This window comes from Schistocerca nitens, unplaced genomic scaffold, assembly GCF_023898315.1.
Source record: "Schistocerca nitens isolate TAMUIC-IGC-003100 unplaced genomic scaffold, iqSchNite1.1 HiC_scaffold_334, whole genome shotgun sequence".
In the NCBI taxonomy this organism is placed as follows: domain Eukaryota; kingdom Metazoa; phylum Arthropoda; class Insecta; order Orthoptera; family Acrididae; genus Schistocerca; species Schistocerca nitens.
Genome location: NW_026045868.1, coordinates 178,798 through 204,287, shown reverse-complemented (window position 1 = coordinate 204,287; position 25,490 = coordinate 178,798). Strand labels below are relative to the sequence as shown.

At 49.7% G+C, this 25,490-nt stretch overlaps 38 non-coding genes across 38 annotated transcripts; all 38 read right to left on the bottom strand.

Annotated features, from left to right (window-relative positions):
• Positions 1–237: 237 nt before the first annotated feature.
• Positions 238–319, bottom strand: Trnas-cga (transfer RNA serine (anticodon CGA)). Its single transcript has one exon. It is a non-coding gene; the product is annotated as a tRNA-Ser (tRNA).
• A 138-nt stretch (positions 320–457) lies between these two features.
• On the bottom strand, positions 458–530 carry Trnak-uuu (transfer RNA lysine (anticodon UUU)). Its single transcript has one exon. It is a non-coding gene; the product is annotated as a tRNA-Lys (tRNA).
• A 346-nt stretch (positions 531–876) lies between these two features.
• Trnas-aga (transfer RNA serine (anticodon AGA)) lies at positions 877–958 on the bottom strand. The gene has a single exon. It is a non-coding gene; the product is annotated as a tRNA-Ser (tRNA).
• A 741-nt stretch (positions 959–1,699) lies between these two features.
• On the bottom strand, positions 1,700–1,781 carry Trnas-cga (transfer RNA serine (anticodon CGA)). The gene has a single exon. It is a non-coding gene; the product is annotated as a tRNA-Ser (tRNA).
• Positions 1,782–1,919: 138 nt separating this feature from the next.
• Trnak-uuu (transfer RNA lysine (anticodon UUU)) lies at positions 1,920–1,992 on the bottom strand. Its single transcript has one exon. It is a non-coding gene; the product is annotated as a tRNA-Lys (tRNA).
• A 346-nt stretch (positions 1,993–2,338) lies between these two features.
• Trnas-aga (transfer RNA serine (anticodon AGA)) lies at positions 2,339–2,420 on the bottom strand. The gene has a single exon. It is a non-coding gene; the product is annotated as a tRNA-Ser (tRNA).
• A 741-nt stretch (positions 2,421–3,161) lies between these two features.
• Positions 3,162–3,243, bottom strand: Trnas-cga (transfer RNA serine (anticodon CGA)). The gene has a single exon. It is a non-coding gene; the product is annotated as a tRNA-Ser (tRNA).
• Positions 3,244–3,381: 138 nt separating this feature from the next.
• On the bottom strand, positions 3,382–3,454 carry Trnak-uuu (transfer RNA lysine (anticodon UUU)). Its single transcript has one exon. It is a non-coding gene; the product is annotated as a tRNA-Lys (tRNA).
• Positions 3,455–3,800: 346 nt separating this feature from the next.
• On the bottom strand, positions 3,801–3,882 carry Trnas-aga (transfer RNA serine (anticodon AGA)). The gene has a single exon. It is a non-coding gene; the product is annotated as a tRNA-Ser (tRNA).
• Positions 3,883–4,623: 741 nt separating this feature from the next.
• Positions 4,624–4,705, bottom strand: Trnas-cga (transfer RNA serine (anticodon CGA)). The gene has a single exon. It is a non-coding gene; the product is annotated as a tRNA-Ser (tRNA).
• Positions 4,706–4,843: 138 nt separating this feature from the next.
• Positions 4,844–4,916, bottom strand: Trnak-uuu (transfer RNA lysine (anticodon UUU)). The gene has a single exon. It is a non-coding gene; the product is annotated as a tRNA-Lys (tRNA).
• Positions 4,917–5,262: 346 nt separating this feature from the next.
• Positions 5,263–5,344, bottom strand: Trnay-aua (transfer RNA tyrosine (anticodon AUA)). Its single transcript has one exon. It is a non-coding gene; the product is annotated as a tRNA-Tyr (tRNA).
• Positions 5,345–6,085: 741 nt separating this feature from the next.
• Positions 6,086–6,167, bottom strand: Trnas-cga (transfer RNA serine (anticodon CGA)). The gene has a single exon. It is a non-coding gene; the product is annotated as a tRNA-Ser (tRNA).
• A 138-nt stretch (positions 6,168–6,305) lies between these two features.
• On the bottom strand, positions 6,306–6,378 carry Trnak-uuu (transfer RNA lysine (anticodon UUU)). Its single transcript has one exon. It is a non-coding gene; the product is annotated as a tRNA-Lys (tRNA).
• A 346-nt stretch (positions 6,379–6,724) lies between these two features.
• Trnas-aga (transfer RNA serine (anticodon AGA)) lies at positions 6,725–6,806 on the bottom strand. Its single transcript has one exon. It is a non-coding gene; the product is annotated as a tRNA-Ser (tRNA).
• Positions 6,807–7,547: 741 nt separating this feature from the next.
• Positions 7,548–7,629, bottom strand: Trnas-cga (transfer RNA serine (anticodon CGA)). The gene has a single exon. It is a non-coding gene; the product is annotated as a tRNA-Ser (tRNA).
• A 138-nt stretch (positions 7,630–7,767) lies between these two features.
• Trnak-uuu (transfer RNA lysine (anticodon UUU)) lies at positions 7,768–7,840 on the bottom strand. Its single transcript has one exon. It is a non-coding gene; the product is annotated as a tRNA-Lys (tRNA).
• Positions 7,841–8,186: 346 nt separating this feature from the next.
• Positions 8,187–8,268, bottom strand: Trnas-aga (transfer RNA serine (anticodon AGA)). The gene has a single exon. It is a non-coding gene; the product is annotated as a tRNA-Ser (tRNA).
• A 741-nt stretch (positions 8,269–9,009) lies between these two features.
• On the bottom strand, positions 9,010–9,091 carry Trnas-cga (transfer RNA serine (anticodon CGA)). Its single transcript has one exon. It is a non-coding gene; the product is annotated as a tRNA-Ser (tRNA).
• Positions 9,092–9,229: 138 nt separating this feature from the next.
• On the bottom strand, positions 9,230–9,302 carry Trnak-uuu (transfer RNA lysine (anticodon UUU)). The gene has a single exon. It is a non-coding gene; the product is annotated as a tRNA-Lys (tRNA).
• Positions 9,303–9,648: 346 nt separating this feature from the next.
• On the bottom strand, positions 9,649–9,730 carry Trnas-aga (transfer RNA serine (anticodon AGA)). Its single transcript has one exon. It is a non-coding gene; the product is annotated as a tRNA-Ser (tRNA).
• A 741-nt stretch (positions 9,731–10,471) lies between these two features.
• Trnas-cga (transfer RNA serine (anticodon CGA)) lies at positions 10,472–10,553 on the bottom strand. The gene has a single exon. It is a non-coding gene; the product is annotated as a tRNA-Ser (tRNA).
• A 138-nt stretch (positions 10,554–10,691) lies between these two features.
• Positions 10,692–10,764, bottom strand: Trnak-uuu (transfer RNA lysine (anticodon UUU)). Its single transcript has one exon. It is a non-coding gene; the product is annotated as a tRNA-Lys (tRNA).
• A 346-nt stretch (positions 10,765–11,110) lies between these two features.
• Positions 11,111–11,192, bottom strand: Trnas-aga (transfer RNA serine (anticodon AGA)). Its single transcript has one exon. It is a non-coding gene; the product is annotated as a tRNA-Ser (tRNA).
• Positions 11,193–11,933: 741 nt separating this feature from the next.
• Trnas-cga (transfer RNA serine (anticodon CGA)) lies at positions 11,934–12,015 on the bottom strand. The gene has a single exon. It is a non-coding gene; the product is annotated as a tRNA-Ser (tRNA).
• A 138-nt stretch (positions 12,016–12,153) lies between these two features.
• Trnak-uuu (transfer RNA lysine (anticodon UUU)) lies at positions 12,154–12,226 on the bottom strand. The gene has a single exon. It is a non-coding gene; the product is annotated as a tRNA-Lys (tRNA).
• Positions 12,227–12,572: 346 nt separating this feature from the next.
• Trnas-aga (transfer RNA serine (anticodon AGA)) lies at positions 12,573–12,654 on the bottom strand. The gene has a single exon. It is a non-coding gene; the product is annotated as a tRNA-Ser (tRNA).
• Positions 12,655–13,395: 741 nt separating this feature from the next.
• Trnas-cga (transfer RNA serine (anticodon CGA)) lies at positions 13,396–13,477 on the bottom strand. Its single transcript has one exon. It is a non-coding gene; the product is annotated as a tRNA-Ser (tRNA).
• Positions 13,478–13,615: 138 nt separating this feature from the next.
• Positions 13,616–13,688, bottom strand: Trnak-uuu (transfer RNA lysine (anticodon UUU)). The gene has a single exon. It is a non-coding gene; the product is annotated as a tRNA-Lys (tRNA).
• Positions 13,689–14,034: 346 nt separating this feature from the next.
• Positions 14,035–14,116, bottom strand: Trnay-aua (transfer RNA tyrosine (anticodon AUA)). Its single transcript has one exon. It is a non-coding gene; the product is annotated as a tRNA-Tyr (tRNA).
• Positions 14,117–14,857: 741 nt separating this feature from the next.
• On the bottom strand, positions 14,858–14,939 carry Trnas-cga (transfer RNA serine (anticodon CGA)). Its single transcript has one exon. It is a non-coding gene; the product is annotated as a tRNA-Ser (tRNA).
• A 138-nt stretch (positions 14,940–15,077) lies between these two features.
• On the bottom strand, positions 15,078–15,150 carry Trnak-uuu (transfer RNA lysine (anticodon UUU)). The gene has a single exon. It is a non-coding gene; the product is annotated as a tRNA-Lys (tRNA).
• Positions 15,151–15,496: 346 nt separating this feature from the next.
• Trnay-aua (transfer RNA tyrosine (anticodon AUA)) lies at positions 15,497–15,578 on the bottom strand. The gene has a single exon. It is a non-coding gene; the product is annotated as a tRNA-Tyr (tRNA).
• A 741-nt stretch (positions 15,579–16,319) lies between these two features.
• Positions 16,320–16,401, bottom strand: Trnas-cga (transfer RNA serine (anticodon CGA)). The gene has a single exon. It is a non-coding gene; the product is annotated as a tRNA-Ser (tRNA).
• A 138-nt stretch (positions 16,402–16,539) lies between these two features.
• On the bottom strand, positions 16,540–16,612 carry Trnak-uuu (transfer RNA lysine (anticodon UUU)). The gene has a single exon. It is a non-coding gene; the product is annotated as a tRNA-Lys (tRNA).
• Positions 16,613–16,958: 346 nt separating this feature from the next.
• Trnas-aga (transfer RNA serine (anticodon AGA)) lies at positions 16,959–17,040 on the bottom strand. Its single transcript has one exon. It is a non-coding gene; the product is annotated as a tRNA-Ser (tRNA).
• A 1,979-nt stretch (positions 17,041–19,019) lies between these two features.
• Positions 19,020–19,101, bottom strand: Trnas-cga (transfer RNA serine (anticodon CGA)). The gene has a single exon. It is a non-coding gene; the product is annotated as a tRNA-Ser (tRNA).
• Positions 19,102–19,239: 138 nt separating this feature from the next.
• On the bottom strand, positions 19,240–19,312 carry Trnak-uuu (transfer RNA lysine (anticodon UUU)). The gene has a single exon. It is a non-coding gene; the product is annotated as a tRNA-Lys (tRNA).
• Between the last annotated feature and the right edge of the window lie 6,178 nt (positions 19,313–25,490).

Genomic DNA, 25,490 nt, shown 5'->3' with positions numbered 1-25,490 from the left:
CGGCGACGGCGCGACAAAATGACGGGGGCGCGTTCGTGGGCCTGCGACTGATTTCTGCAGTACTAGCGTCCGTGCGAGGTGAACCGAGAGCCGCAACAGACAGCGGCCGTCGCGAAACAGTATTCTTAAACATAAATTTCCGTCTTGTTGAGAATGGTGTCACTGGTTTGGATCCGCTTTCACCCACGCATGTCACATGTGGGCGAAAATTTCTGCTCGTTTTTACGCAAAATCACACGCAGCCGGTAGGATTCGAACCTACGCTCCCAGAGGGAATCTGATTTCGAGTCAGACGCCTTAACCACTCGGCCACGACTGCCACTAGCGGACGATCCTCCCGACACATGCAACTGCTACTGTTTAAAGCTCTGCAGTGCCAGGAAACGGCGTAGCAGCATTCTTTTCCGTAGTGCTTACACCGCTACGAGACGTGCGGCTACCAAGGTATTAAAATTTCCGCCCGAACAGGGACTTGAACCCTGGACCCTTAGGTTAAAAGCCTAATGCTCTACCGACTGAGCTATCCGGGCTCACATTACCTTAACACCCCTCCCTCTAGGCATACTGACACATTGCCTCATGTCCTTTACTGTTGGGTAGTCGTTGCGTGGAGCTGTTACTGTTTAAACGTCGTCTGACTGCTGTCTAAAAACTCATCACGCTATCCTCGTAACAGCCTATCGAAGAAAGCTGACACACGATGCAAAGTGAAATTGCAGCATTTTGTACGTCTCAGCAGAGGAGCTACGTGTTTTGTCGACACTCACTGGACAATTGTAAAAATTCACAAGCGTCTCGAATGCAGTGTTTCCCACGTATTCGCTCATTTCACGGTTCCGTTTTAGATGTTCTTCACCTCTTGACACAAAAAAGAAACGCAGTCGGTAGGACTCGAACCTACGCTCCCAGAGGGAATCTGATTTCTAGTCAGACGCCTTAACCACTCGGCCACGACTGCCGGTCGCAGAAGCGTCTCTCGACAAGTGCAACTGCTCCTTTTCAAGCAATCTCACGTAAGAACACGACATGGCCTCACTCGTTTCTGTAGTGCTTCCGTTGCCAGCACATTAGCCGTTACGACAGTGTATCAATTTTCGCCTGGACGGGGGCTTGAACCCGGGACCCTTTGGTTGAAAGTCTAGCGCTCTACCGACTGAGCTGCCCGGTCCCTCGGCCGAGCATTGTGGTACATGCTGCATGGTGTTTGAGTGATTCGCGTGTCGTAATTACTGGCTTATGGCTCCAATGGCGACTTCACCGACTTCCCACTGACGCACCGCTGACGCTACTTTTCTGTCGTCTTAAACGATGGACATACTTGCAAGCAGCTGCGAGATCTTAAGAAAGGAAACGCTGCACCACTGCTTTTGCCACACTCGAATGAATTGAATTGCGATTCTTAAAAAGAAATGAATGCTCGCTCTGTCCAACACTTTGAAGCACATCTGCGTACTCACGAACACGGCGACGGCGCGACAAAATGACGGGGGCGCGTTCGTGGGCCTGCGACTGATTTCTGCAGTACTAGCGTCCGTGCGAGGTGAACCGAGAGCCGCAACAGACAGCGGCCGTCGCGAAACAGTATTCTTAAACATAAATTTCCGTCTTGTTGAGAATGGTGTCACTGGTTTGGATCCGCTTTCACCCACGCATGTCACATGTGGGCGAAAATTTCTGCTCGTTTTTACGCAAAATCACACGCAGCCGGTAGGATTCGAACCTACGCTCCCAGAGGGAATCTGATTTCGAGTCAGACGCCTTAACCACTCGGCCACGACTGCCACTAGCGGACGATCCTCCCGACACATGCAACTGCTACTGTTTAAAGCTCTGCAGTGCCAGGAAACGGCGTAGCAGCATTCTTTTCCGTAGTGCTTACACCGCTACGAGACGTGCGGCTACCAAGGTATTAAAATTTCCGCCCGAACAGGGACTTGAACCCTGGACCCTTAGGTTAAAAGCCTAATGCTCTACCGACTGAGCTATCCGGGCTCACATTACCTTAACACCCCTCCCTCTAGGCATACTGACACATTGCCTCATGTCCTTTACTGTTGGGTAGTCGTTGCGTGGAGCTGTTACTGTTTAAACGTCGTCTGACTGCTGTCTAAAAACTCATCACGCTATCCTCGTAACAGCCTATCGAAGAAAGCTGACACACGATGCAAAGTGAAATTGCAGCATTTTGTACGTCTCAGCAGAGGAGCTACGTGTTTTGTCGACACTCACTGGACAATTGTAAAAATTCACAAGCGTCTCGAATGCAGTGTTTCCCACGTATTCGCTCATTTCACGGTTCCGTTTTAGATGTTCTTCACCTCTTGACACAAAAAAGAAACGCAGTCGGTAGGACTCGAACCTACGCTCCCAGAGGGAATCTGATTTCTAGTCAGACGCCTTAACCACTCGGCCACGACTGCCGGTCGCAGAAGCGTCTCTCGACAAGTGCAACTGCTCCTTTTCAAGCAATCTCACGTAAGAACACGACATGGCCTCACTCGTTTCTGTAGTGCTTCCGTTGCCAGCACATTAGCCGTTACGACAGTGTATCAATTTTCGCCTGGACGGGGGCTTGAACCCGGGACCCTTTGGTTGAAAGTCTAGCGCTCTACCGACTGAGCTGCCCGGTCCCTCGGCCGAGCATTGTGGTACATGCTGCATGGTGTTTGAGTGATTCGCGTGTCGTAATTACTGGCTTATGGCTCCAATGGCGACTTCACCGACTTCCCACTGACGCACCGCTGACGCTACTTTTCTGTCGTCTTAAACGATGGACATACTTGCAAGCAGCTGCGAGATCTTAAGAAAGGAAACGCTGCACCACTGCTTTTGCCACACTCGAATGAATTGAATTGCGATTCTTAAAAAGAAATGAATGCTCGCTCTGTCCAACACTTTGAAGCACATCTGCGTACTCACGAACACGGCGACGGCGCGACAAAATGACGGGGGCGCGTTCGTGGGCCTGCGACTGATTTCTGCAGTACTAGCGTCCGTGCGAGGTGAACCGAGAGCCGCAACAGACAGCGGCCGTCGCGAAACAGTATTCTTAAACATAAATTTCCGTCTTGTTGAGAATGGTGTCACTGGTTTGGATCCGCTTTCACCCACGCATGTCACATGTGGGCGAAAATTTCTGCTCGTTTTTACGCAAAATCACACGCAGCCGGTAGGATTCGAACCTACGCTCCCAGAGGGAATCTGATTTCGAGTCAGACGCCTTAACCACTCGGCCACGACTGCCACTAGCGGACGATCCTCCCGACACATGCAACTGCTACTGTTTAAAGCTCTGCAGTGCCAGGAAACGGCGTAGCAGCATTCTTTTCCGTAGTGCTTACACCGCTACGAGACGTGCGGCTACCAAGGTATTAAAATTTCCGCCCGAACAGGGACTTGAACCCTGGACCCTTAGGTTAAAAGCCTAATGCTCTACCGACTGAGCTATCCGGGCTCACATTACCTTAACACCCCTCCCTCTAGGCATACTGACACATTGCCTCATGTCCTTTACTGTTGGGTAGTCGTTGCGTGGAGCTGTTACTGTTTAAACGTCGTCTGACTGCTGTCTAAAAACTCATCACGCTATCCTCGTAACAGCCTATCGAAGAAAGCTGACACACGATGCAAAGTGAAATTGCAGCATTTTGTACGTCTCAGCAGAGGAGCTACGTGTTTTGTCGACACTCACTGGACAATTGTAAAAATTCACAAGCGTCTCGAATGCAGTGTTTCCCACGTATTCGCTCATTTCACGGTTCCGTTTTAGATGTTCTTCACCTCTTGACACAAAAAAGAAACGCAGTCGGTAGGACTCGAACCTACGCTCCCAGAGGGAATCTGATTTCTAGTCAGACGCCTTAACCACTCGGCCACGACTGCCGGTCGCAGAAGCGTCTCTCGACAAGTGCAACTGCTCCTTTTCAAGCAATCTCACGTAAGAACACGACATGGCCTCACTCGTTTCTGTAGTGCTTCCGTTGCCAGCACATTAGCCGTTACGACAGTGTATCAATTTTCGCCTGGACGGGGGCTTGAACCCGGGACCCTTTGGTTGAAAGTCTAGCGCTCTACCGACTGAGCTGCCCGGTCCCTCGGCCGAGCATTGTGGTACATGCTGCATGGTGTTTGAGTGATTCGCGTGTCGTAATTACTGGCTTATGGCTCCAATGGCGACTTCACCGACTTCCCACTGACGCACCGCTGACGCTACTTTTCTGTCGTCTTAAACGATGGACATACTTGCAAGCAGCTGCGAGATCTTAAGAAAGGAAACGCTGCACCACTGCTTTTGCCACACTCGAATGAATTGAATTGCGATTCTTAAAAAGAAATGAATGCTCGCTCTGTCCAACACTTTGAAGCACATCTGCGTACTCACGAACACGGCGACGGCGCGACAAAATGACGGGGGCGCGTTCGTGGGCCTGCGACTGATTTCTGCAGTACTAGCGTCCGTGCGAGGTGAACCGAGAGCCGCAACAGACAGCGGCCGTCGCGAAACAGTATTCTTAAACATAAATTTCCGTCTTGTTGAGAATGGTGTCACTGGTTTGGATCCGCTTTCACCCACGCATGTCACATGTGGGCGAAAATTTCTGCTCGTTTTTACGCAAAATCACACGCAGCCGGTAGGATTCGAACCTACGCTCCCAGAGGGAATCTGATTTCGAGTCAGACGCCTTAACCACTCGGCCACGACTGCCACTAGCGGACGATCCTCCCGACACATGCAACTGCTACTGTTTAAAGCTCTGCAGTGCCAGGAAACGGCGTAGCAGCATTCTTTTCCGTAGTGCTTACACCGCTACGAGACGTGCGGCTACCAAGGTATTAAAATTTCCGCCCGAACAGGGACTTGAACCCTGGACCCTTAGGTTAAAAGCCTAATGCTCTACCGACTGAGCTATCCGGGCTCACATTACCTTAACACCCCTCCCTCTAGGCATACTGACACATTGCCTCATGTCCTTTACTGTTGGGTAGTCGTTGCGTGGAGCTGTTACTGTTTAAACGTCGTCTGACTGCTGTCTAAAAACTCATCACGCTATCCTCGTAACAGCCTATCGAAGAAAGCTGACACACGATGCAAAGTGAAATTGCAGCATTTTGTACGTCTCAGCAGAGGAGCTACGTGTTTTGTCGACACTCACTGGACAATTGTAAAAATTCACAAGCGTCTCGAATGCAGTGTTTCCCACGTATTCGCTCATTTCACGGTTCCGTTTTAGATGTTCTTCACCTCTTGACACAAAAAAGAAACGCAGTCGGTAGGACTCGAACCTACGCTCCCAGAGGGAATCTGATTTATAGTCAGACGCCTTAACCACTCGGCCACGACTGCCGGTCGCAGAAGCGTCTCTCGACAAGTGCAACTGCTCCTTTTCAAGCAATCTCACGTAAGAACACGACATGGCCTCACTCGTTTCTGTAGTGCTTCCGTTGCCAGCACATTAGCCGTTACGACAGTGTATCAATTTTCGCCTGGACGGGGGCTTGAACCCGGGACCCTTTGGTTGAAAGTCTAGCGCTCTACCGACTGAGCTGCCCGGTCCCTCGGCCGAGCATTGTGGTACATGCTGCATGGTGTTTGAGTGATTCGCGTGTCGTAATTACTGGCTTATGGCTCCAATGGCGACTTCACCGACTTCCCACTGACGCACCGCTGACGCTACTTTTCTGTCGTCTTAAACGATGGACATACTTGCAAGCAGCTGCGAGATCTTAAGAAAGGAAACGCTGCACCACTGCTTTTGCCACACTCGAATGAATTGAATTGCGATTCTTAAAAAGAAATGAATGCTCGCTCTGTCCAACACTTTGAAGCACATCTGCGTACTCACGAACACGGCGACGGCGCGACAAAATGACGGGGGCGCGTTCGTGGGCCTCCGACTGATTTCTGCAGTACTAGCGTCCGTGCGAGGTGAACCGAGAGCCGCAACAGACAGCGGCCGTCGCGAAACAGTATTCTTAAACATAAATTTCCGTCTTGTTGAGAATGGTGTCACTGGTTTGGATCCGCTTTCACCCACGCATGTCACATGTGGGCGAAAATTTCTGCTCGTTTTTACGCAAAATCACACGCAGCCGGTAGGATTCGAACCTACGCTCCCAGAGGGAATCTGATTTCGAGTCAGACGCCTTAACCACTCGGCCACGACTGCCACTAGCGGACGATCCTCCCGACACATGCAACTGCTACTGTTTAAAGCTCTGCAGTGCCAGGAAACGGCGTAGCAGCATTCTTTTCCGTAGTGCTTACACCGCTACGAGACGTGCGGCTACCAAGGTATTAAAATTTCCGCCCGAACAGGGACTTGAACCCTGGACCCTTAGGTTAAAAGCCTAATGCTCTACCGACTGAGCTATCCGGGCTCACATTACCTTAACACCCCTCCCTCTAGGCATACTGACACATTGCCTCATGTCCTTTACTGTTGGGTAGTCGTTGCGTGGAGCTGTTACTGTTTAAACGTCGTCTGACTGCTGTCTAAAAACTCATCACGCTATCCTCGTAACAGCCTATCGAAGAAAGCTGACACACGATGCAAAGTGAAATTGCAGCATTTTGTACGTCTCAGCAGAGGAGCTACGTGTTTTGTCGACACTCACTGGACAATTGTAAAAATTCACAAGCGTCTCGAATGCAGTGTTTCCCACGTATTCGCTCATTTCACGGTTCCGTTTTAGATGTTCTTCACCTCTTGACACAAAAAAGAAACGCAGTCGGTAGGACTCGAACCTACGCTCCCAGAGGGAATCTGATTTCTAGTCAGACGCCTTAACCACTCGGCCACGACTGCCGGTCGCAGAAGCGTCTCTCGACAAGTGCAACTGCTCCTTTTCAAGCAATCTCACGTAAGAACACGACATGGCCTCACTCGTTTCTGTAGTGCTTCCGTTGCCAGCACATTAGCCGTTACGACAGTGTATCAATTTTCGCCTGGACGGGGGCTTGAACCCGGGACCCTTTGGTTGAAAGTCTAGCGCTCTACCGACTGAGCTGCCCGGTCCCTCGGCCGAGCATTGTGGTACATGCTGCATGGTGTTTGAGTGATTCGCGTGTCGTAATTACTGGCTTATGGCTCCAATGGCGACTTCACCGACTTCCCACTGACGCACCGCTGACGCTACTTTTCTGTCGTCTTAAACGATGGACATACTTGCAAGCAGCTGCGAGATCTTAAGAAAGGAAACGCTGCACCACTGCTTTTGCCACACTCGAATGAATTGAATTGCGATTCTTAAAAAGAAATGAATGCTCGCTCTGTCCAACACTTTGAAGCACATCTGCGTACTCACGAACACGGCGACGGCGCGACAAAATGACGGGGGCGCGTTCGTGGGCCTGCGACTGATTTCTGCAGTACTAGCGTCCGTGCGAGGTGAACCGAGAGCCGCAACAGACAGCGGCCGTCGCGAAACAGTATTCTTAAACATAAATTTCCGTCTTGTTGAGAATGGTGTCACTGGTTTGGATCCGCTTTCACCCACGCATGTCACATGTGGGCGAAAATTTCTGCTCGTTTTTACGCAAAATCACACGCAGCCGGTAGGATTCGAACCTACGCTCCCAGAGGGAATCTGATTTCGAGTCAGACGCCTTAACCACTCGGCCACGACTGCCACTAGCGGACGATCCTCCCGACACATGCAACTGCTACTGTTTAAAGCTCTGCAGTGCCAGGAAACGGCGTAGCAGCATTCTTTTCCGTAGTGCTTACACCGCTACGAGACGTGCGGCTACCAAGGTATTAAAATTTCCGCCCGAACAGGGACTTGAACCCTGGACCCTTAGGTTAAAAGCCTAATGCTCTACCGACTGAGCTATCCGGGCTCACATTACCTTAACACCCCTCCCTCTAGGCATACTGACACATTGCCTCATGTCCTTTACTGTTGGGTAGTCGTTGCGTGGAGCTGTTACTGTTTAAACGTCGTCTGACTGCTGTCTAAAAACTCATCACGCTATCCTCGTAACAGCCTATCGAAGAAAGCTGACACACGATGCAAAGTGAAATTGCAGCATTTTGTACGTCTCAGCAGAGGAGCTACGTGTTTTGTCGACACTCACTGGACAATTGTAAAAATTCACAAGCGTCTCGAATGCAGTGTTTCCCACGTATTCGCTCATTTCACGGTTCCGTTTTAGATGTTCTTCACCTCTTGACACAAAAAAGAAACGCAGTCGGTAGGACTCGAACCTACGCTCCCAGAGGGAATCTGATTTCTAGTCAGACGCCTTAACCACTCGGCCACGACTGCCGGTCGCAGAAGCGTCTCTCGACAAGTGCAACTGCTCCTTTTCAAGCAATCTCACGTAAGAACACGACATGGCCTCACTCGTTTCTGTAGTGCTTCCGTTGCCAGCACATTAGCCGTTACGACAGTGTATCAATTTTCGCCTGGACGGGGGCTTGAACCCGGGACCCTTTGGTTGAAAGTCTAGCGCTCTACCGACTGAGCTGCCCGGTCCCTCGGCCGAGCATTGTGGTACATGCTGCATGGTGTTTGAGTGATTCGCGTGTCGTAATTACTGGCTTATGGCTCCAATGGCGACTTCACCGACTTCCCACTGACGCACCGCTGACGCTACTTTTCTGTCGTCTTAAACGATGGACATACTTGCAAGCAGCTGCGAGATCTTAAGAAAGGAAACGCTGCACCACTGCTTTTGCCACACTCGAATGAATTGAATTGCGATTCTTAAAAAGAAATGAATGCTCGCTCTGTCCAACACTTTGAAGCACATCTGCGTACTCACGAACACGGCGACGGCGCGACAAAATGACGGGGGCGCGTTCGTGGGCCTGCGACTGATTTCTGCAGTACTAGCGTCCGTGCGAGGTGAACCGAGAGCCGCAACAGACAGCGGCCGTCGCGAAACAGTATTCTTAAACATAAATTTCCGTCTTGTTGAGAATGGTGTCACTGGTTTGGATCCGCTTTCACCCACGCATGTCACATGTGGGCGAAAATTTCTGCTCGTTTTTACGCAAAATCACACGCAGCCGGTAGGATTCGAACCTACGCTCCCAGAGGGAATCTGATTTCGAGTCAGACGCCTTAACCACTCGGCCACGACTGCCACTAGCGGACGATCCTCCCGACACATGCAACTGCTACTGTTTAAAGCTCTGCAGTGCCAGGAAACGGCGTAGCAGCATTCTTTTCCGTAGTGCTTACACCGCTACGAGACGTGCGGCTACCAAGGTATTAAAATTTCCGCCCGAACAGGGACTTGAACCCTGGACCCTTAGGTTAAAAGCCTAATGCTCTACCGACTGAGCTATCCGGGCTCACATTACCTTAACACCCCTCCCTCTAGGCATACTGACACATTGCCTCATGTCCTTTACTGTTGGGTAGTCGTTGCGTGGAGCTGTTACTGTTTAAACGTCGTCTGACTGCTGTCTAAAAACTCATCACGCTATCCTCGTAACAGCCTATCGAAGAAAGCTGACACACGATGCAAAGTGAAATTGCAGCATTTTGTACGTCTCAGCAGAGGAGCTACGTGTTTTGTCGACACTCACTGGACAATTGTAAAAATTCACAAGCGTCTCGAATGCAGTGTTTCCCACGTATTCGCTCATTTCACGGTTCCGTTTTAGATGTTCTTCACCTCTTGACACAAAAAAGAAACGCAGTCGGTAGGACTCGAACCTACGCTCCCAGAGGGAATCTGATTTCTAGTCAGACGCCTTAACCACTCGGCCACGACTGCCGGTCGCAGAAGCGTCTCTCGACAAGTGCAACTGCTCCTTTTCAAGCAATCTCACGTAAGAACACGACATGGCCTCACTCGTTTCTGTAGTGCTTCCGTTGCCAGCACATTAGCCGTTACGACAGTGTATCAATTTTCGCCTGGACGGGGGCTTGAACCCGGGACCCTTTGGTTGAAAGTCTAGCGCTCTACCGACTGAGCTGCCCGGTCCCTCGGCCGAGCATTGTGGTACATGCTGCATGGTGTTTGAGTGATTCGCGTGTCGTAATTACTGGCTTATGGCTCCAATGGCGACTTCACCGACTTCCCACTGACGCACCGCTGACGCTACTTTTCTGTCGTCTTAAACGATGGACATACTTGCAAGCAGCTGCGAGATCTTAAGAAAGGAAACGCTGCACCACTGCTTTTGCCACACTCGAATGAATTGAATTGCGATTCTTAAAAAGAAATGAATGCTCGCTCTGTCCAACACTTTGAAGCACATCTGCGTACTCACGAACACGGCGACGGCGCGACAAAATGACGGGGGCGCGTTCGTGGGCCTGCGACTGATTTCTGCAGTACTAGCGTCCGTGCGAGGTGAACCGAGAGCCGCAACAGACAGCGGCCGTCGCGAAACAGTATTCTTAAACATAAATTTCCGTCTTGTTGAGAATGGTGTCACTGGTTTGGATCCGCTTTCACCCACGCATGTCACATGTGGGCGAAAATTTCTGCTCGTTTTTACGCAAAATCACACGCAGCCGGTAGGATTCGAACCTACGCTCCCAGAGGGAATCTGATTTCGAGTCAGACGCCTTAACCACTCGGCCACGACTGCCACTAGCGGACGATCCTCCCGACACATGCAACTGCTACTGTTTAAAGCTCTGCAGTGCCAGGAAACGGCGTAGCAGCATTCTTTTCCGTAGTGCTTACACCGCTACGAGACGTGCGGCTACCATGGTATTAAAATTTCCGCCCGAACAGGGACTTGAACCCTGGACCCTTAGGTTAAAAGCCTAATGCTCTACCGACTGAGCTATCCGGGCTCACATTACCTTAACACCCCTCCCTCTAGGCATACTGACACATTGCCTCATGTCCTTTACTGTTGGGTAGTCGTTGCGTGGAGCTGTTACTGTTTAAACGTCGTCTGACTGCTGTCTAAAAACTCATCACGCTATCCTCGTAACAGCCTATCGAAGAAAGCTGACACACGATGCAAAGTGAAATTGCAGCATTTTGTACGTCTCAGCAGAGGAGCTACGTGTTTTGTCGACACTCACTGGACAATTGTAAAAATTCACAAGCGTCTCGAATGCAGTGTTTCCCACGTATTCGCTCATTTCACGGTTCCGTTTTAGATGTTCTTCACCTCTTGACACAAAAAAGAAACGCAGTCGGTAGGACTCGAACCTACGCTCCCAGAGGGAATCTGATTTCTAGTCAGACGCCTTAACCACTCGGCCACGACTGCCGGTCGCAGAAGCGTCTCTCGACAAGTGCAACTGCTCCTTTTCAAGCAATCTCACGTAAGAACACGACATGGCCTCACTCGTTTCTGTAGTGCTTCCGTTGCCAGCACATTAGCCGTTACGACAGTGTATCAATTTTCGCCTGGACGGGGGCTTGAACCCGGGACCCTTTGGTTGAAAGTCTAGCGCTCTACCGACTGAGCTGCCCGGTCCCTCGGCCGAGCATTGTGGTACATGCTGCATGGTGTTTGAGTGATTCGCGTGTCGTAATTACTGGCTTATGGCTCCAATGGCGACTTCACCGACTTCCCACTGACGCACCGCTGACGCTACTTTTCTGTCGTCTTAAACGATGGACATACTTGCAAGCAGCTGCGAGATCTTAAGAAAGGAAACGCTGCACCACTGCTTTTGCCACACTCGAATGAATTGAATTGCGATTCTTAAAAAGAAATGAATGCTCGCTCTGTCCAACACTTTGAAGCACATCTGCGTACTCACGAACACGGCGACGGCGCGACAAAATGACGGGGGCGCGTTCGTGGGCCTGCGACTGATTTCTGCAGTACTAGCGTCCGTGCGAGGTGAACCGAGAGCCGCAACAGACAGCGGCCGTCGCGAAACAGTATTCTTAAACATAAATTTCCGTCTTGTTGAGAATGGTGTCACTGGTTTGGATCCGCTTTCACCCACGCATGTCACATGTGGGCGAAAATTTCTGCTCGTTTTTACGCAAAATCACACGCAGCCGGTAGGATTCGAACCTACGCTCCCAGAGGGAATCTGATTTCGAGTCAGACGCCTTAACCACTCGGCCACGACTGCCACTAGCGGACGATCCTCCCGACACATGCAACTGCTACTGTTTAAAGCTCTGCAGTGCCAGGAAACGGCGTAGCAGCATTCTTTTCCGTAGTGCTTACACCGCTACGAGACGTGCGGCTACCATGGTATTAAAATTTCCGCCCGAACAGGGACTTGAACCCTGGACCCTTAGGTTAAAAGCCTAATGCTCTACCGACTGAGCTATCCGGGCTCACATTACCTTAACACCCCTCCCTCTAGGCATACTGACACATTGCCTCATGTCCTTTACTGTTGGGTAGTCGTTGCGTGGAGCTGTTACTGTTTAAACGTCGTCTGACTGCTGTCTAAAAACTCATCACGCTATCCTCGTAACAGCCTATCGAAGAAAGCTGACACACGATGCAAAGTGAAATTGCAGCATTTTGTACGTCTCAGCAGAGGAGCTACGTGTTTTGTCGACACTCACTGGACAATTGTAAAAATTCACAAGCGTCTCGAATGCAGTGTTTCCCACGTATTCGCTCATTTCACGGTTCCGTTTTAGATGTTCTTCACCTCTTGACACAAAAAAGAAACGCAGTCGGTAGGACTCGAACCTACGCTCCCAGAGGGAATCTGATTTCTAGTCAGACGCCTTAACCACTCGGCCACGACTGCCGGTCGCAGAAGCGTCTCTCGACAAGTGCAACTGCTCCTTTTCAAGCAATCTCACGTAAGAACACGACATGGCCTCACTCGTTTCTGTAGTGCTTCCGTTGCCAGCACATTAGCCGTTACGACAGTGTATCAATTTTCGCCTGGACGGGGGCTTGAACCCGGGACCCTTTGGTTGAAAGTCTAGCGCTCTACCGACTGAGCTGCCCGGTCCCTCGGCCGAGCATTGTGGTACATGCTGCATGGTGTTTGAGTGATTCGCGTGTCGTAATTACTGGCTTATGGCTCCAATGGCGACTTCACCGACTTCCCACTGACGCACCGCTGACGCTACTTTTCTGTCGTCTTAAACGATGGACATACTTGCAAGCAGCTGCGAGATCTTAAGAAAGGAAACGCTGCACCACTGCTTTTGCCACACTCGAATGAATTGAATTGCGATTCTTAAAAAGAAATGAATGCTCGCTCTGTCCAACACTTTGAAGCACATCTGCGTACTCACGAACACGGCGACGGCGCGACAAAATGACGGGGGCGCGTTCGTGGGCCTGCGACTGATTTCTGCAGTACTAGCGTCCGTGCGAGGTGAACCGAGAGCCGCAACAGACAGCGGCCGTCGCGAAACAGTATTCTTAAACATAAATTTCCGTCTTGTTGAGAATGGTGTCACTGGTTTGGATCCGCTTTCACCCACGCATGTCACATGTGGGCGAAAATTTCTGCTCGTTTTTACGCAAAATCACACGCAGCCGGTAGGATTCGAACCTACGCTCCCAGAGGGAATCTGATTTCGAGTCAGACGCCTTAACCACTCGGCCACGACTGCCACTAGCGGACGATCCTCCCGACACATGCAACTGCTACTGTTTAAAGCTCTGCAGTGCCAGGAAACGGCGTAGCAGCATTCTTTTCCGTAGTGCTTACACCGCTACGAGACGTGCGGCTACCAAGGTATTAAAATTTCCGCCCGAACAGGGACTTGAACCCTGGACCCTTAGGTTAAAAGCCTAATGCTCTACCGACTGAGCTATCCGGGCTCACATTACCTTAACACCCCTCCCTCTAGGCATACTGACACATTGCCTCATGTCCTTTACTGTTGGGTAGTCGTTGCGTGGAGCTGTTACTGTTTAAACGTCGTCTGACTGCTGTCTAAAAACTCATCACGCTATCCTCGTAACAGCCTATCGAAGAAAGCTGACACACGATGCAAAGTGAAATTGCAGCATTTTGTACGTCTCAGCAGAGGAGCTACGTGTTTTGTCGACACTCACTGGACAATTGTAAAAATTCACAAGCGTCTCGAATGCAGTGTTTCCCACGTATTCGCTCATTTCACGGTTCCGTTTTAGATGTTCTTCACCTCTTGACACAAAAAAGAAACGCAGTCGGTAGGACTCGAACCTACGCTCCCAGAGGGAATCTGATTTATAGTCAGACGCCTTAACCACTCGGCCACGACTGCCGGTCGCAGAAGCGTCTCTCGACAAGTGCAACTGCTCCTTTTCAAGCAATCTCACGTAAGAACACGACATGGCCTCACTCGTTTCTGTAGTGCTTCCGTTGCCAGCACATTAGCCGTTACGACAGTGTATCAATTTTCGCCTGGACGGGGGCTTGAACCCGGGACCCTTTGGTTGAAAGTCTAGCGCTCTACCGACTGAGCTGCCCGGTCCCTCGGCCGAGCATTGTGGTACATGCTGCATGGTGTTTGAGTGATTCGCGTGTCGTAATTACTGGCTTATGGCTCCAATGGCGACTTCACCGACTTCCCACTGACGCACCGCTGACGCTACTTTTCTGTCGTCTTAAACGATGGACATACTTGCAAGCAGCTGCGAGATCTTAAGAAAGGAAACGCTGCACCACTGCTTTTGCCACACTCGAATGAATTGAATTGCGATTCTTAAAAAGAAATGAATGCTCGCTCTGTCCAACACTTTGAAGCACATCTGCGTACTCACGAACACGGCGACGGCGCGACAAAATGACGGGGGCGCGTTCGTGGGCCTGCGACTGATTTCTGCAGTACTAGCGTCCGTGCGAGGTGAACCGAGAGCCGCAACAGACAGCGGCCGTCGCGAAACAGTATTCTTAAACATAAATTTCCGTCTTGTTGAGAATGGTGTCACTGGTTTGGATCCGCTTTCACCCACGCATGTCACATGTGGGCGAAAATTTCTGCTCGTTTTTACGCAAAATCACACGCAGCCGGTAGGATTCGAACCTACGCTCCCAGAGGGAATCTGATTTCGAGTCAGACGCCTTAACCACTCGGCCACGACTGCCACTAGCGGACGATCCTCCCGACACATGCAACTGCTACTGTTTAAAGCTCTGCAGTGCCAGGAAACGGCGTAGCAGCATTCTTTTCCGTAGTGCTTACACCGCTACGAGACGTGCGGCTACCAAGGTATTAAAATTTCCGCCCGAACAGGGACTTGAACCCTGGACCCTTAGGTTAAAAGCCTAATGCTCTACCGACTGAGCTATCCGGGCTCACATTACCTTAACACCCCTCCCTCTAGGCATACTGACACATTGCCTCATGTCCTTTACTGTTGGGTAGTCGTTGCGTGGAGCTGTTACTGTTTAAACGTCGTCTGACTGCTGTCTAAAAACTCATCACGCTATCCTCGTAACAGCCTATCGAAGAAAGCTGACACACGATGCAAAGTGAAATTGCAGCATTTTGTACGTCTCAGCAGAGGAGCTACGTGTTTTGTCGACACTCACTGGACAATTGTAAAAATTCACAAGCGTCTCGAATGCAGTGTTTCCCACGTATTCGCTCATTTCACGGTTCCGTTTTAGATGTTCTTCACCTCTTGACACAAAAAAGAAACGCAGTCGGTAGGACTCGAACCTACGCTCCCAGAGGGAATCTGATTTATAGTCAGACGCCTTAACCACTCGGCCACGACTGCCGGTCGCAGAAGCGTCTCTCGACAAGTGCAACTGCTCCTTTTCAAGCAATCTCACGTAAGAACACGACATGGCCTCACTCGTTTCTGTAGTGCTTCCGTTGCCAGCACATTAGCCGTTACGACAGTGTATCAATTTTCGCCTGGACGGGGGCTTGAACCCGGGACCCTTTGGTTGAAAGTCTAGCGCTCTACCGACTGAGCTGCCCGGTCCCTCGGCCGAGCATTGTGGTACATGCTGCATGGTGTTTGAGTGATTCGCGTGTCGTAATTACTGGCTTATGGCTCCAATGGCGACTTCACCGACTTCCCACTGACGCACCGCTGACGCTACTTTTCTGTCGTCTTAAACGATGGACATACTTGCAAGCAGCTGCGAGATCTTAAGAAAGGAAACGCTGCACCACTGCTTTTGCCACACTCGAATGAATTGAATTGCGATTCTTAAAAAGAAATGAATGCTCGCTCTGTCCAACACTTTGAAGCACATCTGCGTACTCACGAACACGGCGACGGCGCGACAAAATGACGGGGGCGCGTTCGTGGGCCTGCGACTGATTTCTGCAGTACTAGCGTCCGTGCGAGGTGAACCGAGAGCCGCAACAGACAGCGGCCGTCGCGAAACAGTATTCTTAAACATAAATTTCCGTCTTGTTGAGAATGGTGTCACTGGTTTGGATCCGCTTTCACCCACGCATGTCACATGTGGGCGAAAATTTCTGCTCGTTTTTACGCAAAATCACACGCAGCCGGTAGGATTCGAACCTACGCTCCCAGAGGGAATCTGATTTCGAGTCAGACGCCTTAACCACTCGGCCACGACTGCCACTAGCGGACGATCCTCCCGACACATGCAACTGCTACTGTTTAAAGCTCTGCAGTGCCAGGAAACGGCGTAGCAGCATTCTTTTCCGTAGTGCTTACACCGCTACGAGACGTGCGGCTACCAAGGTATTAAAATTTCCGCCCGAACAGGGACTTGAACCCTGGACCCTTAGGTTAAAAGCCTAATGCTCTACCGACTGAGCTATCCGGGCTCACATTACCTTAACACCCCTCCCTCTAGGCATACTGACACATTGCCTCATGTCCTTTACTGTTGGGTAGTCGTTGCGTGGAGCTGTTACTGTTTAAACGTCGTCTGACTGCTGTCTAAAAACTCATCACGCTATCCTCGTAACAGCCTATCGAAGAAAGCTGACACACGATGCAAAGTGAAATTGCAGCATTTTGTACGTCTCAGCAGAGGAGCTACGTGTTTTGTCGACACTCACTGGACAATTGTAAAAATTCACAAGCGTCTCGAATGCAGTGTTTCCCACGTATTCGCTCATTTCACGGTTCCGTTTTAGATGTTCTTCACCTCTTGACACAAAAAAGAAACGCAGTCGGTAGGACTCGAACCTACGCTCCCAGAGGGAATCTGATTTCTAGTCAGACGCCTTAACCACTCGGCCACGACTGCCTCGGTCACTAGTACGTACAAAGGCTATAGTAAGCCATCCATTACCAGTTCCTTGGACACTCAATGCCAACGAAAATCTTGCAACAAATCCCATCCACCTGTGCGCTCCTTCAAACATAGAAGCCTCGTCGGTGGGCTTTGGTGATAAAGTTATACTCTTACAAGCTTTAAAAACTGAAGGCCTAAAAGCCCTCCTCCTAAGATTATACCTCCTCGGCATCGTGCGGCTGCTCGTGCGGCTGCTCGTGCGGCTGCAGGCAGACTGGCGGTGCCGGAGACGGCTTATCCCGTCTGCGCGCGGTAGGAACTCTAGACCGCGCGCGGGATAGCGGCTGCGGCTGACCTTGAGCAAGCGCCAGTGCTAAGGCAAGGCAGAGCAGTGACGTCACCACTGTGGTGACGCAATGCATTGCGTTACAATAAAAAAAACTGTTTCCTACTCTATGGCCTCCGGTCAATGGAGCGTACGTCTTGCGTTCAATGTAATAACAAATCAGAATTGTTTAAAAAATTAGTTTATTCACAAATCAAACATTACAATAATAAAACATAATATCTCCTTGAACAGTACAGTCATTACCTAGAGTACCACCACTTTTACACCATACATATACATGTTCAGAACTTTCAATTTTCCGACATACACGACTTCTTAAAACTAAAGGTTCATCACTTGAAAGATAACTGCCTCCATAAGAACTATTTGACTGATGCACTATGTTGAAAGTCTTCCAGGCGATAACGTCTCGTGTAGGGAAAGAATCCAAAGAACTCTTCTTAGGGTCACTAGTACGTACAAAGGCTATAGTAAGCCATCCATTACCAGTTCCTTGGACACTCAATGCCAACGAAAATCTTGCAACAAATCCCATCCACCTGTGCGCTCCTTCAAACATAGAAGCCTCGTCGGTGGGCTTTGGTGATAAAGTTATACTCTTACAAGCTTTAAAAACTGAAGGCCTAAAAGCCCTCCTCCTAAGATTATACCTCCTCGGCATCGTGCGGCTGCTCGTGCGGCTGCTCGTGCGCATCAGTCAAATAGTTCTTATGGAGGCAGTTATCTTTCAAGTGATGAACCTTTAGTTTTAAGAAGTCGTGTATGTCGGAAAATTGAAAGTTCTGAACATGTATATGTATGGTGTAAAAGTGGTGGTACTCTAGGTAATGACTGTACTGTTCAAGGAGATATTATGTTTTATTATTGTAATGTTTGATTTGTGAATAAACTAATTTTTTAAACAATTCTGATTTGTTATTACATTGAACGCAAGACGTACGCTCCATTGACCGGAGGCCATAGAGTAGGAAACAGTTTTTTTTATTGTAACGCAATCCATTGCGTCACCACAGTGGTGACGTCACTGCTCTGCTTTGCCTTAGCACTGGCGCTTGCTCAAGGTCAGCCGCAGCCGCTATCCCGCGCGCGGTCTAGAGTTCCTACCGCGCGCAGACGGGATAAGCCGTCTCCGGCAGTCCGACAGTCAAGGTACATGCTGCATGGTGTTTGAGTGATTCGCGTGTCGTAATTACTGGCTTATGGCTCCAATGGCGACTTCACCGACTTCCCACTGACGCACCGCTGACGCTACTTTTCTGTCGTCTTAAGCGGTGGACATACTTGCAAGTAGCTGCGAGATCTTAAGAAAAGAAACGCTGCACCATTGCTTTTGCCGCACTCGAATGACTGAATTACGATTCTTAAAAAGAAATGAATGTTCGCTCTGTCCAAAACTTCCAAGCACATGTGTGTACTCACAAACTCGGCGTCGGCGCGAGAAAATGACGGGAGCGCACTCGTGGGCCTGCGACGGCTTTCTGCAGTCCCAGCGTCAGTGCGTGGTGAACCGGTAACCACAGGAAGCAGCGGCCGTCGCGGAACTCTGTATTCTTAAATTTTCGTCTTGTTGAGAGTGGCGTCATTGGCTTGCACCCGCGTTCATGCGTGTGAAAATATTTGCTCTTCTTTACGCAAAATCGCACACAGCCGGTAGGACTCGAACCTACGCTCCCAGAGGGAATCTGATTTCGAGTCAGACGCCTTAACCACTCGGCCACGACTGCGCGGAGCGCAATCCTCTCCCGTCACATGCAACTGCCACCGTTTAAAGCACTGTGGTGGCAGGAAACGGCGTAGTTACATTCTCTTCCGTAGTGTTTCCGCCGCTACTAGACGAATCACTACCAAAGCATTAAAATTTCCGCCCAGACAGGGATTTGAACCCTGGACCCTTAGGTTAAAAGCCTAATGCTCTACCGGCTGAGCTACCCGGGCTCACAGGACGTTAGCAAACCTTCCACGATGCACAACTATACATTGGCTCATGTCCTTTACTGTTGTGCAATCGCTGCAACTAATAAAACGTCGCCTGGATGCTGTCTACAAACTTATCGTGCTAAGCTCGTAACAGACTATCAAAGAATACTGACACACGACGCAAAAACAAATTGCAGCAGTCGTTACGTCTCATGCGTTGGAGCAGAGGATTTACGTGTTTTGTTGACACTCACTGGGCAACTCGAAAATTCACAAGCATTTTGAATGCAATGTTTCCCACGCTTTCGCTCATTTCACAGTTCCGTTGGAGACGTTCTTCACGTCCTGACACAAAAAAGGGAACGCAGTCGGTAGGACATTTTTTTTTTATTTTCTTGCTTCCCAGGCAGTTGCCTACTGTGTTCCTCATATGGCATGCACTAGACAACCAGAACAGCTACAGGAGGGAGTCACTTTTGTTCTCGGCGGTAGTTACATTATCACAAACTCAGAGCAATTCCATTGGCGTCAGCTTCAAAACGAATGCATGCCGAAACCCGGGATCGAACCAGGGACCTTTAGATCTTCAGTCTAACGCTCTCCCAACTTTTTTTTTTTTTTATTTTTTTTTTGTTCGAACTCACGACCCCTGGTTTACGAGACCAGTGCTCTACCACTTTTTTTTTTTTTTTTTTTTTTTTTAGTGATTTTGCCCCAGTGAGTAAAACGTGTACCTCTGGTGGGACTCGAACCCACAATCCCCGGTTTAGGAGACCGATGCCTTATCCATTTTTTTTTTTTTTTTTTTTTCTAGACCAGCGCTCTGCCACTTTTTTTTTTTTTTTTTTTTTTTTTTTTTTTTGATCATTGTGGAAAAGTTAGAGGTGACAGCGAGATTCAGGCCTGCGGAAGCAAAGTGGGCAGGGGTCGAAGTCTGAGGCCTGGCCACGATGACTCCACCGTCCTGTTTCCGAATGTCACCTGTACAAGGGCGTCGTACTATCCCCTACTGTCTTGGTTCTTGGTCTCTCGTTCGTTTTTCTTGTGCGCCCTAAAGGTCCACGAAAACCTCAGTCCTGGTATAGAGAAGAAAACATACATAAAAGCGGCAAATCCAGAAACAGTGTAAAAGAAAACGGCTCACACAGGTGACCTTAGCCAACACCCTCTCTTTCAAATGTCAGGCTAAGCATATTTGCAAAATCATCACGGAGGCCTGGCAATCGCAAGCGCTGCCAGTAAGCAGTAAGCATGTACTGCCGAAACGCTAGGTGTCCATCCTCTTCATGACAACTGTTGACAAAATGTACGAAATGGCCAATCAACCACATGACGGTATTGAGCTTCGTTCGCGGAAAAAAGGAAGAATCGGGCCGGACGATGATGTCAATAGTATAAGAGGCTTCAGCAGACCTAGTGACAAAAGCAAGTTGTTTCCTGAGCCAACGCCAATTAGCAAGGTGCCCACAGCAGGTGAATCGATGCTCAAGGGTATCCAGGAGACCACACCGAGTACAGTTGTCCGTGTCAGAAAGACCAATACGGTGCAGACGTACATTGGTGGGGACCAAATTATTAATTACCCTATACCATGTGGACGCCACAGCCATAGAGTGGATCGGCAGACTAACATTCTTCCAGACGGTCCTCCAGGACACTGATGGAGACGCCAGTTCTATTGGATTGGGACCGGCCAGCCCCTCCCAGCGGGCAATCAAGCCCTTGGTCGTTGGCACCGGTCGTCGCATGAAGACGTCACCGAGGTAACTCACCGCAATGTAAAATTCCCGGATGTGTTTCAACTGAAAATTGAGGCGACCGACATCGACAGGTGGAGCAAGGCTCTCCGGACGCACAACAGTAAAAAGCCTGGATGTAATTGAAGTCACCTCTTGCGTAACAATTAGAGTCGTACGGCGGACGTACAAAGCAGACGCCTTGCGAGTAATGTCAGAGAGGCCCAAGCCTCCGGAAATACGCGGTTTCGTCATAACCTCGTAACGTAACTTGAATAGATGGCCCTTCCATATAAATCTGCTAGACAATTGGCGCAACCTTTTCGCCACCATCATGGGAAGTGGGAACAGCTGAGCAACATAATAAGCTTTACATAGAACGTAGGTGTCTAAGATTCTGACTTTTTGCAAAATGGTAGCAGAGCGCTGCTCATGGACCATCAGAGCCCCCTGTATCTTCTCGGTGACAGATTTCCAGTTAAGAGCCGCCATTTTTAGAGGACATCGATCAATGATAATCCCCAAGGACGTATGGCGATCGACAAAAGTGGCCCAAGGGACATCAGCATCGCGAAATCCCCGAATATCAAGGAACTTACATTTACCCTGATTGAGCCGCGCTCCAGAGACACGACAGTATGCATCAACTGCCCCTTTCAACAACGGGATATCATCACGTTGACGGAGGAGAACAACGACATCATCCGCATATGCCTTAACAGTGAGCTTCCCACCAGAGAGGGTCATACCATGAAGCTTGAGAACAATAGTCCGAAGCAGCGGTTCCAGGGACAATACGAATAAAGACATAGAGAGCGGACTACCCTGAGGCACCCCGCGGCGGATAGCAATGGGCGGCGTCAGCTGCCCATTGACTGACACCCGAGCAGTTATTCCCCTATACAAATTGCCAAGAACACCACGTGATGAAGCGTTAAAACCTATTGTACCTAAAACACGATCTAAAAACACATGACTGACGTGATCAAAAGCCTTATAAAAATCAAGGAAAGCAAAGGCACAATGTACGTTTGTAACCGCCGCAACCGAGATAACATCCCGATATTCGGCTACTGGGGTCAGAATAGATCTATCATGAAAACAACATTGATGTGCACCAATCACACCCCGAAGCAGAGAAGACAACCGGCTATTGAGCGCTCTAGCAGCTGTCTTGTAGTCAAAGTTCAGCAATGTGAGCGGACGAAGATTGGCAGCAGATAAACGACCAGAGGACTTCGGAATTAAAACAATTTTCCCTACTTTAAAATCGGCAGGCACATCCATCCCCCTGACAATCTCATTTAAAATCTGCGTAAAAATGCCACCCAAAAGAGGCCAAAAACGGAGATAAAATTCTTTAGGCAGGCCGTCTGGACCCGGCGATTTACTGGACGGAGAGCGAGCAATAAAATCGAAAACATCATCTACCTGGAACTCCCGGAGAAATTCGCCGTTCGCGTCAGGCGCGATCGTCGCAGTTAGATCCCCAAGGACATCATCCGAAAGAGACTCATCAGAATCATCGGCAGAATAGAGACTAGCGTAATATTGATGGAGAGCACGAACCATTTCCTCCTGTGCAATAAGCTGCCGTCCATCATCCACCGTAAGAGAAGAGATGAAGGAGCGACGACGACGAGTCTGATGCCGTAGCAGGTGGTACAAGGATGTCAGTTCACCTTCAACAAGAGAGTGAGGTTTCGACTTAACTCGCAGACCATCCATCTGTCGTCGTTTAAGGCTCAAGAGCTTGGCTTTAATACGACGAACATCATGGATCCGCAGAGGAGAGGTACCCGCCGCGTCATACAGTTCACGCAGGACAGAGTAGTAATATTCATACGTGTTCTTAAAATCACGCGCCCTTGCAGCACAGTAAAAAATCAAAGTCTGACGAATCTTGGGCTTGGCAAACGCAGTCCACCATACCAGCAAGGAGGGGTAACGCGGGACAGAGCGAAGACATCGCTCCCACACGGCACTTATAACATCATCTATAGCACTGTCGGCAAGGTGGGAAACATTTAACATCCACTGGGAACGATAAAGTTTTGCAGGTTGGTGACTAAGATTTATAGTTGCAGTAAAAGCACAATGGTCAGAAAAACTAGTAGGAATAACGTCGACAGAAAGAATTTTATCACATAAAAATTCAGAGAAGTAGAATCTGTCGAGTCTACTGCATGAGGACGCGGTAAAAAACGTATATTTCACCAGGGTGGGATATTTGTGTTCCCAAACGTCACGCAGATGCATCGTACGAACTAAGTCATGTAAATCGCGGCAATAATTAAAATTGGGAGACTGGTCTTCAGGGCGTAAAACACAATTAAAATCGCCTCCGAGCAGGAGACTCCGAGGACTCTGGCGCAAAAGATAAATAAGCTCTTCCTTATAAAAGCGCGATCGAGTCACAGTGTGACCCGAACCAGAGGGGGCATACAAAACAACGAGGCGGAGATCAAAAAGACGACAACCAATCCCACGGCCAGAGTCAAGGAATTCAATGTCAGTAATAGGAATGCCCTCTCGAAAGAAAAGAGCAGTTCCTGTTGAATATTCCGGCGCGACATTAAAAACAGTTTGAAATCCAGGTAGAGAGAGATCAGAAAACAACACTTCCTGCAAAAACACTACGTCCGCACAGGCGTCGTAAATATACTGCCGCAAAGAGGCAATGCGAACGTCGGACTCAATACGGTTAACATTTAAGGTAAGAAAGGTGTATGCTTGAACCATAGAGAGAAAAGCGAGAGAGGAAATCACCTACAGCGACGCACCAGCGTCACAGTCCATAGCAGGGGAGACGGAGGCATCCGAGGGAGGGGGACTGCTACCCCGATCCGCGGATCCCTTACGCTTCGGTTTTTTACGAACAGCATTAACGTTCGGCTGAACGCGTAACTTGCGTCGGCTGACGGGCAAGGAAGCTTCAGCCGCCGGTGACGTAGGAGGGTCAAGTTCTGTATCCGACACCACCCGCGCCGGTCCACATGCGGGATCCGGGGTCGCGGGGGAAACATCCGACAAAACGGAATGGTCAACACCGACACTAGCATCCGGCAAACATGGACTGCACGGAGGCGAAACGTGAGCAGGAAGGTCCGAGGCCGCAAAGTTGGAAGGAAGCGGAGCAGCACCGCTGGCAGAGGTATGGGGCAGCGAAGCAGGAAGTTGTCGCGGCTCCACTTGTTGTGACAACGAAGTCGGTTCGGAAGACGGCGCCAACAGGCCCGACCGACAATCCGACTCGAGAGAAGCTGCGTCGGAGGCCGGAGGGGCCTCAGCAGCCGCCACCGGAACCGCTACCTCAGGAGGGCAGGGAGCAGCTACAGTACACAATGGCTCGGAGGATGCCGGTCGCTCGGACTGGGGCATCTCAGGGAGATCCTCATCCGTACTATTGCCATCGTGTGGGCGACGCCTCTTATTATTCAAAAGTGGCACACCCACCTGAGGGACAGACGGAACAACATCAGATTTAGCACGCAAAGGAGGAAATTCTGTGTCAGGGGTGCGCAAAACCTGTGGCGGGGCGCTACTACCAGTGGACTGTGCTACACCAAGAGCAGAACCACCTGCAACGAGGTCGGCGACCGTTAACTTGCGACGCTGTTCGAGAGAATTTTTTAAAACAAATACCCTCCGCGGACAGTCAGTACGCACGTGACCACTTTCATTGCACAAAAAACAGGTGCCAACCTGACCACTATATGTTATATGGACACGATATCCACCGATCTGCAGGTGAGATGGAATATTCTGCTTAACGTGCATTTCGACTGAACGAATACCACTGTAACATTGCAGGCGATGTTGGCTTGACCAGCGTTCAAGGCGAATGCTCTTTACATCACCATACTTTTGTAGACCCTCCTTAAGATAGACATTATCTACCTCCGGTGGAAGGTTGTAAACACGAACACTGGTGTACGTAATGGAAGCATTGGAAAGCAGCACGGTACTTACAGAATTATCCCGATGCCGAAAGAGAACTTGATGACCATATTTAGAAAGAATTTTATCAACATGAAGTGGGTCCATAAACTTAACAAAGAAAACATACAGTTCGGTATCAAAATAAGCAGTGTGCACCTGATCCGAATGAACACCAAAGCTATCGACCAACCAGTCATGGATCTCAAGGGAACTAGGTTGCACATGGCGGGTTGACTTGTCAAAAGTAAAACTAACTGTAGCCTGACGAGGAATAACCTGGGACGACATTTTCAAACTATGCGGTCGAAACCGCTACACAAAACACACTGAAAGAAAGACAGAAAGTAACACAAGGTACGAAACAACGACGGAGAAACACTCACAGACGTTGCAACACAACACGTAAACAAAAACGATAGTCCACTATACGTAACGCTACGGCGGAGCGGAAGACTAGGCACGTCCACACTGCACGGCGTCTAAAGCGGAACAGGACCAATTTCACAGTCGTCTTCGTC